The following is an 18,881-nucleotide window of genomic DNA, read 5'->3' on the forward strand; positions in this document are numbered from 1 at the left end:
AATATATATATATATATATATATATATATTCAGTCTTGGTTGAACTATGATTCTGTCATTTACTTATTCCAAACCTGTTTGAGTTTCTTTCTTCTGTTGAAAAAAAAAAAAAAAGCTGAGACCTGTAACCACCGATTTCCACAGTATTTGTTTTCCTATTAGAAAGTCAGTGGTTACAGGTTGTCAGCTTTACTTAACTTTTGTGTTCAACAGAAGCAAGAAATTCAAGCAGGTTTGGGACAAGTGAAGAGTTAGTAAATGACAGAATTTTACATTTGGACAAACTATCCCTATATATAATAAAATGCATACTTACCAATTAAAGGTAAATAAATGTTTTGAAGTTACTACCCCAGAGACAGTCTTTATTAAGTTAAAAAAAAAAGCTCTACATCAACTCATTCTTTAAGGTTTCCATGCTACGAGACTTTTTATTTTCCATCATCCATGCCAAGCAAAACTTTTTGCACAAGTTCAAAGTCCTTTACTATATATTATGTGAAGAGCATACATTAATCCATACAAGACAAGAAAGGTCTGGAAGTGTGCTGTGGGTGGTGTCCAATTCATTCTTCAGGACAACAGAGACCCTCAGTGAATGCAGGGCCAATAAAGCATCTTCAGTCAGCAGGATTATCAATCTAAAAACATAATTCAAGGATATTAATGTAAGGACAGTATCAAAATGACTGAGCCAATATTATATGATTCATCAACTATTCTTGATTACAAATATGTTATTAAGTAAAAGTTTTCAAAACTTTCATCTTTTCATTAAACATGCCTAATTGTGAAAAGAATGAATGAAGTCTTACCATGGTGTTCCTAAAGAATCTTAAGTCACGCTCACGCAGCAAGACCAAAAGACCTCTGATAACAGTAGTCCGTCATGAACTGACATCATTCAGTTCCTGGAAATCAAGAATCAATTTTTTAAAAATTAAAAAAATAATAATAATTCAAATTATATTTTAATGTATACTTTAACACGTGACCCCAAACATACCTGCTCATCATAAACCTTTAAAAGATTAGCCAGGGTATCTGCTGTCTTGCCAGTTTTGGATGCTGTTTGCCTTAAAATTGTCATCAAATGAAATAGGTGGTGGTCCAGTTTTGCAAAGAATTTGTGGGGAAAAATTCTCATTTGTAACATGTTGGTACTCTGCAAACAGCAAAAAGAAACAAGAGAGAATTTCATAAAACAAACCCACACCACAAAATATACAATTCTAGAAAAAATGTATTAATATTATTATTATGTTTCATTTACTTATCTATTTTTTACCTCAGATGAAAATCAGGTGTTGATCAGATGTTGAAAGCAGGATCTTCATGTTGTAAACTGAACTCAAGGTCTAGCTGAAGTTTCACTTTCCTTGCTGCAAAAGTATCATTGATAAATACACTGTAATATTTATTTTATCTGGATATGCCAGGCATAGTAGTACAAAATAAATATTTTACCCACCTTTCACATGCCTCCATTTAAGAACCTATCTGTAGTCAGCAACACCTGACCTTCAATTCTGTATGTACACAAAGTCACAGTGTCATTTAGCTGAGAGTGGAAGTAGTACAATTGCCTGATGTCTAACGTTAACCTCCAAAACGGTTAGCAATAGAGCTGATTATCATGTTAGTTGCTTTAATTCGATGAACACAGATTTAAACAGTATTGAAATTTCTAAAACTGAATAGGACGAAAAAGAAATTTAAGGCCTGATTTTAAAAGCTAGAAATAACAAAACTTACCTTATTGTCTAATGATGTAAAAATATATAGACTAAAATATTTATATTTTTAAGATATAAATATATTTTAAGCTACAAAATTTGGACATCAGAAAACTGTCTTCTTTACCACGTCTTGAATATTTTGTTTTGTTATTATTTTATTTAATAACATAATTTTGTATTAATGTGTTATAGATATGCATACTTTGTTTTTTAGGCTGTTTATATTCTCTCCAGAGTAGACATTTTAAAAAATAGATTGAAAAAAAAAAAAACTTTTATCATACTTTTAAAATACATTTGACCTAAATGACATTTAAACTCACTTAACTGATCGCATTAATCAGGTAATCATTGATATGCAGAGATGTCGTCTTAAGCGCGAGGAAATATTAAGTGTTGATCAGTGCTGGTGATTGAGGTAAAGTTAGTTTTATATTTACACATTCAGACTTTCTCCTTAATAATATAATTTCAGAAAGGTAATTTTTGCATATTCTTAATGGTGAAATCATATTATCAGCCAATGACTTTCAAAGTACAACATTGTTCAGTCAAAAAAAATAGTGCATTTAGTGTAATGTTGTTTTTTATGTCATACTTGCATGTGATTTCAGAACGAATAGACAAAGAACCATGGTAAACAATTTATGGAGCGAGTCACAAGTTGTTACTAAATGAATGTATGAATATAAAACCAACTTTACCTCAATGTGGTAGTGTAAAATGAAGCTCTGCTCTGTACCTGCTCAGGTGAGGAGCGCAGCTTAAATGTTCTCCGTCAGGCTATCCTCATACATGGATCAGCAAGCAACAAGCTGCGTGTGACAGAGTTAAGTTTTGAGACTACGTTTTTGCGCGTCATCAGAAAATACCGTTAAGTGTTTAGGCGGAGATCATTTGAGTTATGATTAACGTTACGTTTCTTGTGCCTTTCGTTTCCGAAGTGCCTACAGATCGCGAAGATAATACCACATTCACAGACTGGAAGGAGTTCAGCGCAGCGCCATGACATGCGGTTGTGAGAGCGCACGTCTCCATGACAACTTCAGCACAGGCTGAGAAAAGGCATACTCGCGCCAAGATTTAAATTTTTTTGAAAAATGTAATCTGCCGATTTTAAATATTTTTGTCTTTATCACACTCTGTTAAAATTCAGAGTTAACACATTACAACTAACGCTAACATTGCACTGATTCTAACTTTTTAAACAGTAATGTTAACGTTAGTTAGCAACAAGTGAGGCTAAACATGTTTTCTGTAATGTACATGTAAACGCACCCTGATTTACTCTACATTACAATGAACTGTTACTGTGATTATATTAATTAAAACATACATTTAATATTTCTTGGATTTGTAAATATTTTACTTACTGTAGTGTGAAGCGAGGCCGATCCGCCATCTTGAAAAAAAAACGAATGAAGCATGAGCACGTACGTGAACCTGGATGACGTCAGACGCAAAATCACTAGGCTGACAGAATTTGAGTTAATGAAACTTTAAAGAGACATTTTGTATAGATTAAACCCAGCAGAATTGTTCACCTTACTTGAAAGATTAAATTTTTACAAACTCAAAAATAAGAAAAAGTTCTAAATACTCATCAAGGTTAATTAAGATAAACGAATTTTAATGATTTAAGTTAATAGAACTCAACTCAATTAATTAGTTACAGCATTAGGGTTTACAGTGTATGAGTGCGTGTGAATGTTTCCCAGAGTTGGGTTGCGGCTGGAAGGGCATCCGCTGTGTAAAAAAAAAAAACTTGCTGGACAAGTTGGCGGGTCATTCCGCTGTGGCGACCCCCGATTAATAAAGGGACTAAGCCGACAAGAAAATGAATGAACGAATGAATGAATGAATGTTTTAAGTTACCGTGTGAGCCTTTTGATTTATTTGTTGCTAATATGGGAAATTACACGAAGAGTATCAAAGTCAGGGTGTTTAAAATTTAAACAATACATTAAAATCAATAAAAAAATATGTATCAAAAAGCATAAATCTAGTGCTTGAAAACGATGCATATATGTATATACTAGGGTTGCCACGGTTCTCAATATAATATTGAACCGTACAGTACGATCTCCACGGTTCAATATGCGCTTGTGAATTGCGGTTTTCTTGGTTTTGCATTTAAATAATTGATGTGCCTTTTATATCTCCTCAAATTGACTGTGTGTGCCTCTAAATCCATGAGCTGAGATGAGGAAACTCCTCCCCGCGAGTAAATATCCAATCACTATGCTCTAAAGTTAGGAGGCGCTTGACCATCAGGAAGCGCCGGCGTCTTTCGAATCTTCAAAGTTTTTGCAAATCTTCCAGAAGCCGCTGTGTATGCTTTGTATGCTTTTTGAGACCTCAAAATTCTCCCACAAGTGCCATTTGTGCTTGCTGTTCTCACGTAAATCCACCACAGGCTGCTGTGGACTGACTGACTGTCTGTCTGATTGATCGAATGACCCACCCTCATCAGTGCTTTCAAAAGCACCAATTGACCCGCCCACCCCTTCCCTAAACCCAACCCAGAAAAAAAGAAAAGCCCTTTTACCCAATTTTCAGATTTTACCACATTCTCACTCTGGTATTTACTTTTGTAGCTTTTTTTGTCTTTCCAGATATCTTTGCCAAACTCAAACTGTCACGGTTGTGGATCTATCTGCTTTTCTATGATGTGTCTGCGTGGTGTGATTTGTTTATTTGTGTTGCGGTGTGTGTGTGCGCTTGTCTCTGTGTTTGTGTGAGAGTCGCGTGGCTGTCAGTGTTGTTGTTGTTTTCATGTCATCAGCTGGGCGGTCACATGATCATGGTCATCGGTCACCTAGCACCGCTCAGCTGATTATTGTGCTCCAGGTGTAGCGCATTACTGTGGCTATAAATGTTCAGCGTTCCTGTCTCACCTTGTCAGTTCGTTGTCCTCACTTGTTTCTGTGTCTTTGTCAGGCTCTTCCTGTTGAGTTCGCTGGTTAGTGTGCTAGTTGAAGTTTCTCCTCCGATGAATTTTTGATTCGCTCTGTTGACGGAGATTGGAGTTCTCCCTGATGAACTTTTGATACGCTCTGTTGACGGAGATTGAGGTTCTTCCTGATGAACTTTTGATTCACTCTGTTGACGGAGTTTATTGCTACTTATGACCTTCGACTTCCAGCCACCCAGTCTCTCTTTGTTATTTTGTGTATTAATAAACTGTCACTTGCACTTGGGTCCCTTCGTCTTCATTGAAGTGTGACACAAACCTCGACATCACAGTCAACTCTACTTCAGGTCACAAGTCCACTGACGTATGCAACAAGCTACTGGACAAACTTGTAACAGCGGAAAAGCCGTTAACATGGAAGTAAACGGTCAGCTGGTAAGCACGAAAAAGAAAGGCATCATACCGCCCCGTATCGTTCATTTTAAAGACGAAATGCAGCCATAAGTAGCTCTGGATATGTAATTTGCAACCTCCAGAAATGTATATGGTGGTACGTTTTCCGAATGAGCCTGCGTTGATTTTTTAAAAAAAGTAACTCAAATATTATTACTTCAAATAAGTAACGAATTACTCGTTCATTAGAAAAGTAATATTACTACGTAACTCGCATTACCCCCAACACTGGCCTTGAATGTTCGCTGATTGACGCTTCATGCTTCTGCTATCAATGTGTCTAGACAAGTTGTGTTTCATTACAATATTAAGAGTAACGAGAATCTAATGAGCATCATTATTCAGAGTAATGAAGATTATGAACAAACTCAAAAAGGGTGTCAGACGTTCTCCTGCTCTCTGGCCTCATAGCTTTCCGCTAGCTTCACTCCCATCACTTTTTTTTTTTTTTCTGAGCGCTTGGCATCCCAGAAGACTATTAGCAGTGCGGCCCACACCTCTGGATGACACACTTCATATCCAGCCGTGAGTCTGACAGATCGGCCATTAATGAAAGCCTCTTTCTCTCGGTACAGTTTAAGATGCTGAGGATCTGCTTTCAAAAAAATAGAAGAAGAAAATCAATAGTTCTCTATTTCCTACAGCCTCTGAGTCTCAGAGTACAGCAGAAGCACTACTTTTGAGGACAGTGCTGTACAAAACTTTTCAAGCTGACAGGAATCCATATGCCTACTTCGAAACAGAACAACAAGATGGCTGTTTGGTCTAACAAAACAGGCCTACAGCACGCTCTGATTGAAGCTATTTAGAGCTGCTCTCGTTATACGTGTAATTTTCTCTTCGAAACAACACCAGAGATGAGAGAAGAAAAATATCAGTGTTTTTTTTTCCCGTCCGTCTGCAGGTACAAACATCTCTAGAAATAACATCAAACCCCGGAAATTATTGTTTGCAGCTGATGAAGCGTCTGGACTGGCAGCATGATTGCAAGCAACTTACAGGGCCCTATCATACACCCGGCGCAGTGTGGTGCAAGACGTGGCGGAGTAGTCTTTTGGTAGTTTCAGCTTGGCGCAAGAGTCGTTCTGAGGCGTTGCGCTACGCTGTTTAAATAGCAAATGCATTAGCGCTCATATGTGCGCCAATAGGCGTTCTGCTCTAAAAAGGAAGGCGTTCTGAGGCGGACCGCTGGCGCGTTGCTATTTTGAGAAACTATAATAGATTTTTCATTAGACCAAAACTAACCCGGTCTAAACTCCGGCGCAGAGTTGCGCCTCGCTTACACACTGCTTAATACACACAAGAGAGCAATAGGCAAATATCTTTACATATGAAAAAATGTAAATATTAAGGATATATATAGAATATAATAAGAATAGATATAGGATATAAATATAAAGGATTAAAATATTACAAAACACATTATTTTCTAGCCTAAATAAATATGAAAAGTCACTGCTTTTATGTCTTCTTCATCTCGGGAGGCTTTTTCAGTTCATTCATAACAATTTGCTTTTGTATAATGTTATTATTATTAGCAGAATTATTTATTATATCCATATTTATATTTGTTTTATTAAAAACAAGCTTAGATTTGCCCACCTGTCAGGTTTTAGACCATATAGGGCACAGCATGTGTTTTAGGATATAACTCAGGTTTTTGAGCACATTTTGTTATTATTGTTCATTTATTCGTTTGCTGGAAATTAGAACTGAATTTAGAAATAGTTTTGAAACGAATATTTGCGCTTAACAAAATTAATTATTTATAGACTAATTGATGTCTGTGCGTAAAGGTTTCCCTATCCAAGAGCGAAAGTGAAAGTAGATCCATTATCTCTCATTCTCACGCAGTAGATGCTCTGTTTAACAGTTTTCTGTTAACTGTTTGCTTGTGAAATGCTCAGTTTTTCCACTTAGACTTACTTTGCGTCCTGTAAATAGCGAATGTGCTTATGGCGTGACGCAGCTGACTCTTAAAGGGAATGGGAGATGAGACTCTAATTGGTTTATTCTCAAAACACACCTATAACTCATTAAGAAAATAAACTCAACCCTTTTAGACGGTGCGCCATGGCACAAAGCGCATTTTCCTGTCCGTAAATTAGCAAAAATGCGTTCTGACATGCCCTGAAAGTGTTTGCGCCCTGCGTTTTGCGCTCTGCGCATGGACCGTCAAAATAGAGCCCACAATGTCAGAAGTGGAAACTCAAGCACATTATTTCAGCTTGTTAAAGCTACATTATTTAATTAGTTTGTATTCTATTTATTACGGTTTTGAGTATTAAATTAGTTGGAAAACATGTCTTTCTTTAGCAGTTGAAGTCATTTATTTACTGCAAAAAAAAAAAAAAAAAACACTTTTCTTACTTGGATTTTTTGTCTTGTTTCTAGTCAAAATATCTAAAAATTCTTAAATCAAAAAGCATTTTTAGGCAAGCAAAACGGAAATAATTCCGGCCAGCAAAAAAATGTTTTCAGAAATAATTACAGTGTTCTGACGATCTGGGGTCGCCACAGCAGAATGAACCACCAACTTATCCAGCAAGTTTTTACGCAGCGGATGCCCTTCCAGCCGCAACCCATCTCTGGGAAACATCCACACACACACACTCATACACTACGGACAATTTAACCTACCCAATTCACCTGTACCACATGTCTTTGGACTGTGGGGGAAACTGGAGCACCCGGTGGAAACCCACGCGAAGGCAGGGAGAACATGCAAACTCCACACAGAAACGCCAACTGAGCCGAGGTTCGAACCAGCAACTCAGCGACCTTCTTGCTGTGAGGCGACAGCACTACCTACTGCACCACTGCCTCGCCGTAGCTTAATCTGTCATATTTTATCTACCAAAACAGGGTTAGCACATCTTGTCATCTTCAAATGTCTATCACAATGAACTACCACATTAAAAAAGGATGTAAAAACAGGGTAGCGCATATTGTCAGCTTCAAATATCTATCGAAATTAACTACTACTCTTTTGAACGATGTAGAAAAAGGCGTAGCAGCTTCAAATGTTTTTACAGATTAAACTACTGCCTTAATTTTGAAATTATTTCTTTTGTTTTATATTTAATTTGTTTATTCGAGTGGTAGTTCATTCCGATTGACATTTGACGTTGACAACATGTGCTAATCATGTTTCTTCAGATGAAATATAATAGATTGAGCTAGCGGTATAACATTCTGATGAGGTAGCACAGATCGTCAGAGCACCAGCTGGTTTCCAGTCATTTTTAGCCTGGTCTTAAGGCTGATTTATACTTCTGCGTCAAACACCGGCGTATGGTACGGCGCTGACGCATAGCCCTTCGCCATGGCCGTCGGCGTCGCTGACGTGCACCTCTCAAAAAATGTAACTACACGTCGCAACGACGCGTAGCGCAAGCTCTGTGATTGGTCAGCTTAGTAGCGCTGACTAGTCTGGGCGGGACCGAGAGCCGCGCGAATGACGCGAGCGATTGTTTACAAGTGTGGAGTCCCGTGAAGGAGCTCCGGATGGAAAGTTTTGTTTTGTGTTTACCTCATAGTTAAAGTTGTTGCACGTCCGCCGGTTCCTGCCTCGAAATGAGTGAGTTTGAGTCACTTGTACAACCAGGAAGTGTTCAGGAAAAGCAAAACAGAAGCGAAGAAATTCAACACAGAGGAACATTTACACCTCACTGCCAACTAGCGTTGCGGAAGTGTTAATGCAGGCAAACAGAGACAGCGCGCAGAAGTATAAATGCACAGCTGCGCCGTGACTTACGCCGGTCACTTGACGCAGTCACGCAGAAGCAGGGGCGGACTGAGACAAAAATTCAGCCCTGGCACTGTTGCCACACCAGCCCACATTACCACACCGACACAACCCCACCCACGGACACGCACAATAACTATTTATTTTGGTGTAAAGATGGTGAAATAATATGACATTCTTGCCCGATTTTGATTATGTCCGGGTAACCTTGGATTGGGTCGGCCCATCTTTAAACCAGGCGGCTGTTGCCGATTGGGCCAAATGCTTAACATTTATTATTATTATTATTTTTATCATCATCATCATAATATCACATCTAGCAAGAGATAAAAGCTGTCTGCACTTAAAAACAAAAACAAATAAAAAATAAAAAAACTGACCGGCCCACATTTAAAAATTGGTCCGGCCCCTCTGGCATTTGCCAGAATCGCCAGATGGCCAGTCCGCCCCTGCGCAGAAGTATAAACTAAGCTGGTCATGCTGGGAGCCCACAGCCAAAACCAGCTATGTCCAGCTTAAACCAGACTGGTCAAGCTAGTTTTAGCTAATCATTTTCCAGCCTGACCAGCTAAAACCAGGCTGGTCAACCAACTAAAGATAGCCAACTGGCTGGTTTAAGCAGTTTTTTTTTTTAGCAGGGGTATGTTTGCTTGTCTAGAAAATGCTTCATAATTTAAGTTCTTTTTATTTATTTCTGGACTAGAAACAAGGCCAAAAAATTGAAGAAAGAAAAGCATTTTTGTAGTGCTGTATATCATCAACAAGAAATAGAAGACAGAAAAGTATCATTTTACATTATGGTTTAGCTTAATATTAAAATTAGTTAATACCCTCAGATCTCAGGAGTTTTAAGCCGATTTATCCAGATTTACCCTTGCTGACAATCTACGAAGAAATCTTGTCCAGGACCAGATGTTCCAGACAGATTATATATGATTGGGTAACGTGAGGTGTTTACAGATCAAATCTTAAACCTCCTGATCTGCTCGTGGACACATCGGGCTGCCAAACATGTTTGATATTTAGGACATAACATCAGGATGATTAGACCATGGTCAGTACCGTCTCTATATGTGAACATACATCAGGGCCTCTCGAGAACATACCACAAGTATAAGGCAAAGTTATCTGGAGAGAAATCGAGGGTAGACTGCTGCTAGTGCACTAGATAGTAAGTAGACTACATGTAAAGATTAACAATAAACGAACGTTAGGAAAGATACAGATATGGGGTTACAATATGCATATTAGATTTGAAAGAAATATATAAATTAAAATAAAAAATGAATAAAAAAACATATAAATTAAATAAAAAAATAAATAAAACAGGCGAGTCAGTGGCGCAGTAGGTAGTGCTGTCACCTCGCAGCAAGAAGGTCGCTGGGTCGAACCTCGGCTCAGTTGGTGTTTCTGTGTGGAGTTTGCATGTTCTCCCTGCCTTCGCGTGGGTTTCCTCCGGGTGCTCCGGTTTCCCCCACAGTCCAAAGACATGTTGTACAGGTGAATTAGGTAGGCTAAATTGTCCATAGTGCATGAGTGTGTGTGTGTGAATGTGCGTATGGATGTTTCCCAGAGATGGGTTGCGGCTGAAAGGGCATCTGCTGTGTAAAAACTTGCTGGATAAGTTGGTGGTTCATTCCACTGTGGCGACACCGGATTAATAAAGGGACTAAGCCGACAAGAAAATGAATGAATAAATAAATAAAACAAAATCAGAGATAAATTATGTATGTTTAAACATTGATTTTTACTTTTAAAGATAAGTTTTTTGTGCCCATAAAACATAAAATTTATGACTTCTAAAACTGAACATTTGCTCATCATTTACACCCATCACTTGTTCATAAAAAGTTTACTTCTTCTGTTGAATGCCAAAGAAGATACGTTGAAGAATGTTGGAAATCTGTAACCATTAACTTTTATAGTATATGTTCTTTTCTACTATGTTCAAAAAGAGTTGCACTTTATTACTGAAAGCATTGTCAAATATGTGTTTATTAATCCTAATTGTTGCTCATTTCTAAATTTACAGTATATAACAGTTAATCTTAGTTAATAGACGTTAGCTAAAATGAACTATCAATAAATATTTGTATACAGCAAAAAATACAGCAAGTTAATTTTAGCTTTATCTCTGCTATTTTGGGCATCCGAGTCCAAATCCAGCCTACTTAAATGGCTAAAATCCTGAAATCTGCTTTCCCAGTCTGCTTTTCAAATCTGATATATACTGTTGATATAAATGTTATTTCACTCAGAGTCAAAAATGTGTGTCTTAATGACAATATGGAATGAAAGATAAAAGCAGGGTAAAGACTTTTAGTAATACAGAATAAACTAAAGAAAAATATTCATCATTTAGCAAATTTAAGTAAAAGATATGCAAACAAAACAACTCAAAAAATATTCTTTTAAAACTACTTTATTTTCAAAAAGAGCTGAATCAAAGCAATACTTGAGATTTTTTAGGGACAGCATAATTGTTTGATTTTTAATATGTCGTTTTGAACTAAAATGGTCCCGTGGTCCACTACACTGGAAATGCTGTACAGTTAAAATTAAAAACAAAATGTAAAAACTCTAAATTGTAGTTTTTTTTAACCCAAAGGATGCAGGAAATCACAGAAAAAAAAAGAAAAAATATTCTTCGGGTCTCAGGAGGGTTTACCGTTATTCTAAGCTTATAGACCTTAGATAAAATAAACAATCAATAAATATTTTTATACAGCAAAAAAATACAGCAAGTTAATTTTAGCTTTATCTCTGCTATTTTGGGCATCCAAGTCCATATCCAGCCTACTTAAATGGCCAAATCCTGAAATCTGCTTTCCACGTCTGCTTTTCAAATCTGATATATACTGTTGATATAAATGTTATTTCACTTAGAGTCAAAAATGTGTGTCTTAATGACAATATGGAATAAAAGATAAAAGCAGAGTAAAGACTTTTAGTAATACAGAATAAACTAAAGAAAATATTCATCATTTAGCAAATTTAGGTAAAAGAAATGCAAACAAAACAACTCAAAAAATATTATTTTAAAACTACTTTATTTTCAAAAAGAGCTGAAATGGTTCTGTGGTCCACTACACTGAAAATGCTGTAAAATTAAAATTAAAAACAAAATGTAAAACTCTAAATTGTAGATTTTTTTAACCCAAAGGATGCAGGAAATCACAGAAAAAAAAAGAAAAAATATTCTTCGGGTCTCAGGAGGGTATAACAGTTATTCTAAGTTTATAGACCTTATATAAAATAAACAATCAATAAATATTTGTATACAGCAAAAAAAAAAGTTACAGCAAGTTATTTTAGCTTTATCTCTGCTATTTTGGGCATCCAAGTCCATATCCAGCCTCCTTAAATGGCCAAATCCTGAAATCTGCTTTCCACGGCTGCTTTTCAAATCTAATATATACTGTTGATATAAATGTTATTTCACTTGATGAAAATCTGCAATGAAAGATAAAAGCAGGGTAAAGACTTTTAGTAATACAGAATAAACTAAAGAAAATATTCATCATTTAGCAAATTTAAGTAAAAGAAATGTCAACAAAACAACTCAAAAAATATTCTTTTAAAACTACTTTATTTTCAAAAAGAGCTGAATCAAAGCAATACTTGAGATTTTTTAGGGACAGCATATTTGTTTTATGTTCAATATGTTGTTTTGAACTAAAATGGTTCTGTGGTCCACTACACTGGAAATGCTGTACAGTTAAAATTAAAAACAAAATGCAAAAACTCTAAATTTTAGATTTTTTTAACCCAAAGGATGCAGGAAATCACAGAAAAAAAAAGAAAAAATATTCTTCGGGTCTCAGGAGGGTTTAACAGTTATTCTAAGCTTATAGACCTTAGATAAAATAAACAATCAATAAATATTTGTATACAGCAAAAAAAAAAATAATAATAATAATAATAAAATACAGCAAGTTAATTTTAGCTTTATCTCTGCTATTTTGGGCATCCAAGTCCATATCCAGCCTACTTAAATGGCCAAATCCTGAAATCTGCTTTCCACGTCTGCTTTTCAAATCTGATATACTGTTGATATAAATGTTATTTCACTTAGAGTCAAAAATGTGTGTCTTAATGACAATATGGAATGTAAGATAAAAGTAGAATAAAGACTTTTAGTAATACAGAATAAACAAAAGAAAAATATTAATCAATTAGCAAACTTAGGTAAAAGATATGCGAACAAAACAACTCAAAAAATACTCTTTTAAAACTACTTTATTTTCAAACTGAGCTGACTCAAAGCAATTCTTGAGATTTTTTAGGGACAGCATAATTGTTTTATGTTCAATCAATTTAAATTTGTAAAAACAACTAAGCAAACTTAATCGATTTGTGTTGGGGCAACATGAAGGAATTGTGTGGAACCCTGCATTTTTTTTACAGTGTATTAAAATTACTTCATTTAAAAGTCAGCTTGAAAACGTGTTTCCGTCCATTAAATGTTATTCTATAATTCATTTTTAACACACATTACAATATCACTACATACGGTAGAAGTACACTTCAGTGGTTTCACATTTTTAGGGCCGCTCTCAGTTTCTAGAACTCAGATTTATCTCTGTCCATTCGTCATAAGCCAGCCAGTCACTTGTGTGTTTAGATGCCGATAAAGCACTTCAGGCTCACAACTCATCAAATTCAATTTACTCCCAGTGTGTGCTAAAGGCTCTCTGTGCTCTCCAAACGCTCTCATTCATTCATGTACATTAAGAGCTATCGGCCCACTGGAGCTATTGAGAATCTAATTGATCTCTTCAATGAAACCTCAAAAATGTGATGTCAAAAGCAATATAGTAGTAAGGTCAGCTGGACGCCGGACACATATCTTCAGGCCTGAGTTTTAACTTGATGAACTTGACTGCTGTCTTCTGAAGATATTGAAGTAACAGAATCAGACTTCAAGATAGTAGATTTTGAGTTATGGGGTTGTTCAACTCACTGACCTTACATCGTAAAAAAAATTTAAAACTGTGTTGAGTTTCACACAGTTCCTCCATGTTGTTAAGTTTAACTATTGGCAACATGCTATTGCACCTGGCAGATACGGGCCTGTATGTATATACAACAGTTCTGTCTGGATCTTGAATCTGATTGGCTGATAGCTGTGATATATTTAAGTAATATCAGCATCCGTACCGCCTCTTTACCCTTTGTGTATTACTCCGCCCACATACAGCCAGCAACAAGCAGACACTACAGTTTGACAAATATTACTGCTGTTAGACAACAAAATTTACATTTGAGGCTTTTTTCGTCGAGAATATAGTTGTTTAGATTGCAACTATGCGGTGACAACCGCATAATAAGCCCTTACACTTAGAAGCTTATCACAGTCTGATTTCTAACCATAGCAGATCAAATCATTATTAAACTGGTAAGCACACCTGCCAACATTCCAGTTTTTTTCATGGGAGTATCCCGTATATCAGACCAATCTCGTTCTACCATCCTGTTTTTTTATTTCTTCTGGAAAACTACCATAATTTCACCCACCCCCCTCTTTGGTACAGTCTGTAAACACCCCCAGGCTGCCGATCGCAGCGGCCACCTAAAACCCGCTACATCCTATCCCGGTTCTCAACTGTGTATATCTAGAGACCTCACACCTCAACCCCACCCCGGTCTCCCCAAGTTTCAGAGACATGTTGGCAGGGAAGATAATCTGTCTCTTTTGTATGCTGTAGTGCTGTATTTATACCGATTTATACATATACATATACATATACATATATATATATTTATACAACAGTTCTGTCTGGATCTTGAATCTGATTGGCTGATAGCTGTAATATATTTAAGTAACATCAGCATCCGCACCGCCTCTTTACCTTTTGTGTATTACTCCGCCCAAACACAGTCAGCAACAAGCAGACACTACAGTTTAACAAATATTACTGCTGTTAGACAACCAAATATACATTTGAGGCTTTTTTTGTCGAGAATATAGTTGTTTAGATTGCAACTATGCAGTTTATTTGCAAGAATAGTGGCTATTTTTAAATATTTATAATTTCTGAGAGAGCTCGTTGGCGGCCATTAGCCTGCCATAGTGTAGAGCAAAGACGGTTGACGTTTTCTATCCACAAGATGGCGACAGATCCGCATAATAAGCCCTTACGCTTGGAAGCTTATCACAGTCTGATTTCTAACCATAGCAGATCAAATCATTATTAAACTGGTAAGCATCCCTGCCAACATTCCTGTTTTTAATGGGAGTATCCTGTATTCCAAACCAATCTTCTACTACCATCCTGTTTTTTATTTCTTACTGAAAACTCTCATAATTTCACCCACCCACCTCTTTGGTACAGTCTGTAAACACCCCCAGGTTGCCGATCGCAGCGGCAGCCCAAAACCAGCTTCATCCTATCCCGGTTTTCAACTGTGTTATTCAGAGACCTCACACATCAACCCCACGCTGGTCTCCCGAAGTTTCAGAGACATGTTGGCAGGTAAGATAATCTGTCTCTTTTGTATGCTGTAGTGCTGTATTTATACCGATTTATATATATATATATATATACATATACATATATATATATATATATATATATATATATATATATATATATATAAATACATACATATACAACAGTTCTGTCTGGATCTTGATTCTGATTGGCTGATAGCTGTGATATATTTAAGTAACATCAGCACCTGTACTGCCTCTTTACCCTTTGTGTATTACTCCGCCCGCATACAGTCAGCAACAAGCAGACACTACAGTTTGACAAATATTACTGCTGTTAGACAACCAAATATACATTTGAGGCTTTTTTTGTCGAGAATATAGTTGTTTAGATTGCAACTATGCAGTTTATTTGTAAGAATAGTGCCTATTTTGAAATTTTATAATTTCTGAGAGAGCTCGTTGGCGGCCATTAGCCTGCCATAGTGTAGAGCAAAGACGGTTGACGTTTTCTATCCACAAGATGGCGACAGATCCGCATAATAAGCCCTTACGCTTAGAAGCTTATTATAGTCTGATTTCTAACCATAGCAGATCAAATCATTATTAAACTGGTAAGCATACCTGCCAACATTCCTGTTTTTAATGGGAGTATCCCCTATTCCAAACCAATCTTCTACTACCATCCTGTTTTTTATTTCTTCCAGAAAACTCCCATAATTTCACCCACCCACCTCTTTGGTACAGTCTGTAAACACCCCAAGGTTGCCCAATCGCAGTGGCAGCCCAAAACCCGCTGCATCCTATCCAGGTTCTCAACTGTGTTATTCAGAGACCTCACACATCAACCCCACCCCGGTCTCCCGAAGTTTCAGAGACATGTTGGCAGATCAGATAATCTGTCTCTTTTGTATGCTGTAGTGCTGTATTTATACCGATTTATATAGTTCACCTTGATATTTTAACGCAGATGTATACCTGACCGGTGAGCCATCTAACAAAAAAGTGCCCCTTTGAACCAAATCAGCCTGACTTTAACTGCAGTTTCACTTTATCTCATGAATATTTCATTATATATAGTTGAGTATCTTATAATAATTTTAAATAACTCTTATGTTTTGTTTTTGTTTATGATTAAATTATGTAGCATCGTTGTACTGTGAGACGCGATATATATATATATATATATATATATATATATATATATATATATATATATATATATATATATATATATATATATATATATATATATATGAGCATATATAAGTAGACCCTCACAATTCTACCTTTTTAATTCATATTTTAATTAGGAAGCTTTGTAATATCTAATCTAACAAAATAACTTACAATAACCAAAATCCAAAACTAGTACATCCAAAATGAATGTTATAGAAAAAAATAAATATTAAATACAAATTTAAAAGAGGAAAAATCAAAAGAAGCAAGTCTCGTAGGTTGAAATTTATTTTGCAAGATTTTGTGTCAATTTAATTGTATTATCAATTTTCAATTCAATTTATTTTCAATTTCGAAATATGTTTGGTGACCAAAATAATAGTAGTAGTAGAGTAGTGTTGGCCAAAAATCAATTGCCAATAATCACATTCTAAACAAAAGTTTCCTTTGACAGAATTAATTTTTGTTGGGAAAATATGAAGGTATTGAGTTTGTTTATTATTTTTTTATTTTTTTATTTTTTTCAAATTTTCACATTTACATAAATTGAACATAAAACAGTTAGGTTGTCCTCACAGAAACTCCAGAACTGTGTTGTTTCAGCTTTTTTTTAATACAAGTTGAACAAACAGCAAACATACTTTTGTGAGGTCATACAGTATATGATACACATTAAATATAAATGTAAATATCTATGCAAAAAAAGTTGTGCTATACAGTCATATGTCAAAACAAACTGTTATTTTGGATAGGATTAAGCGTGAATACTCTTAGACCAACACAAACAAACAAACAAATAAATAAATAGACAGAATATAACTGAGACAATAGGAACTGACTCTTTTCAACTCATTTAAACGAAGCAATGCTAACAATTCACAATGCCTTGTCACTAATAAAACAACAATACGCCTTCATTATTGCTCATGAGAGAATTTGAGAAATGGAGATACGACAACAAAACATTGATTTTTCTTTGAAATATTCATGGCCTCATGGTATCCCTGGCTGTTAACAGCTGGTTCATAAAATATTAACATATCCAGTTTTTTTCCTGATGTTTTTTTTTAACTGGTTCTGCTCCAATTAATTTGCTTGCTTAGGTGACTAGTTAACATAATTATTATTAGTTGCATTCATTTTCATGCACTAGCAACTAATAACGTCAACAATTTGAACCCTAGTAGTCACAACTGGCCCGATCTGTTGTCTTTCAGCACCATGGACAGCGAACATGATGTCAAACACATGCAGACACGCACAGGCATGCAACCAAAGCAGACACACCACAACTGGAATGGCCTGGCAGACTGTAACCGCATGCAGTGTGAAAGATGTAACCTGTTATTGTGTGTAGGGAAACAAATACAGACACGAAATGCACTCCAATAATATCACACACACACATTTCAGGACACACAATCCCTAAACCAAACCCTCACGGGAAACAATCTGCGCTTTTATATTTTCAAAATACCTAAATCTATGGGATTTATGAGCCACTTTCCTCATGAGAACCAAACAGAAATGTCCCCACAAGGTCGAAACATACATGTTTGCTTTACTGTACTTGCGATGTTTGGTCCCTACAATGTAAGAAATATAAAGCGCACACAAACACATACAATATTATGTTCCTTCCTTATGTAATTATTTAAAATTAAGTTTACATTACATTTCCTATATTCATCGTTTGACGTTCTCTGTTTAATAAATACTTATTGTTTTACTTAACCAGCAGTTGTGTCTCCTCCTTGTTCATCCAGCATCATTAGAGCATCATTAATGCAGCGTCTATGGGACAGGACAGTAAATTTAACGTTATTCGCATCTCTAGCTGCCATTAGGTGTGTGTCAGCTTCACAGGATGTTGTTGCATGATTGAAACATGCATTCTTCTGAAACATGACAGAATGCCGTCTGTGTCCTCTACAAACACAAACACACATGAACGATTCCCGTTTCCAGCAGGAGTGATTGATCATAAATTAGCTTGGCTGTGTTTTGACGGGAAGCATGAATGTGTGATGTGTTTCCTGTGAGTGTGTGACACTGACAGACACAGACAGCAGGAATAAAGATGAGCAGAGAGAGAGAAAGAGAGAGAGAGCAGCTGCTCTGGAGGACACAGAGACTCATGAAGCCCTCCAACAGCTGGAGAACAGACATCTGTACATTCCCTACACACACATACAAACAAACACACAGACATATACAGACACAGACACACATACAAACAGGCACATACACACACACACACACACAAACACTTGTACAGCTAATTATATAAGTCATTTTCCTCACAGAAACCAAAATAATGTCCCCACAAGGTTAAAAATCATCAAACAACACCCTATGAAGCTGTCACGAACACACATACACATACACACACTTATATTGCTAGCTTTAGGAGCC

General features: G+C 36.2%; 1 long non-coding RNA gene across 3 annotated transcripts; it reads right to left on the bottom strand.

Moving 5' to 3' along the window:
- Positions 1-348: 348 nt before the first annotated feature.
- LOC137490782 (uncharacterized) lies at positions 349-3,153 on the bottom strand. 3 transcript variants are annotated; one of them, XR_015481378.1, is made up of 7 exons: positions 3,113-3,153; positions 2,482-2,554; positions 1,472-1,529; positions 1,289-1,382; positions 1,007-1,165; positions 816-911; positions 349-641 (listed from the first exon to the last, which is right to left on the bottom strand). It is a non-coding gene; the product is annotated as an uncharacterized LOC137490782 (long non-coding RNA). The 3 variants fall into 3 exon arrangements; XR_015481379.1 differs by having other exon boundaries at positions 2,444-2,554; XR_015481377.1 differs by lacking the exon at positions 2,482-2,554.
- Positions 3,154-18,881: the final 15,728 nt, after the last annotated feature.

This window comes from Danio rerio, chromosome 3 (assembly GCF_052040795.2).
Source record: "Danio rerio strain M-AB ecotype USA chromosome 3, GRCz13ab, whole genome shotgun sequence".
In the NCBI taxonomy this organism is placed as follows: Eukaryota; Metazoa; Chordata; class Actinopteri; order Cypriniformes; family Danionidae; genus Danio; species Danio rerio.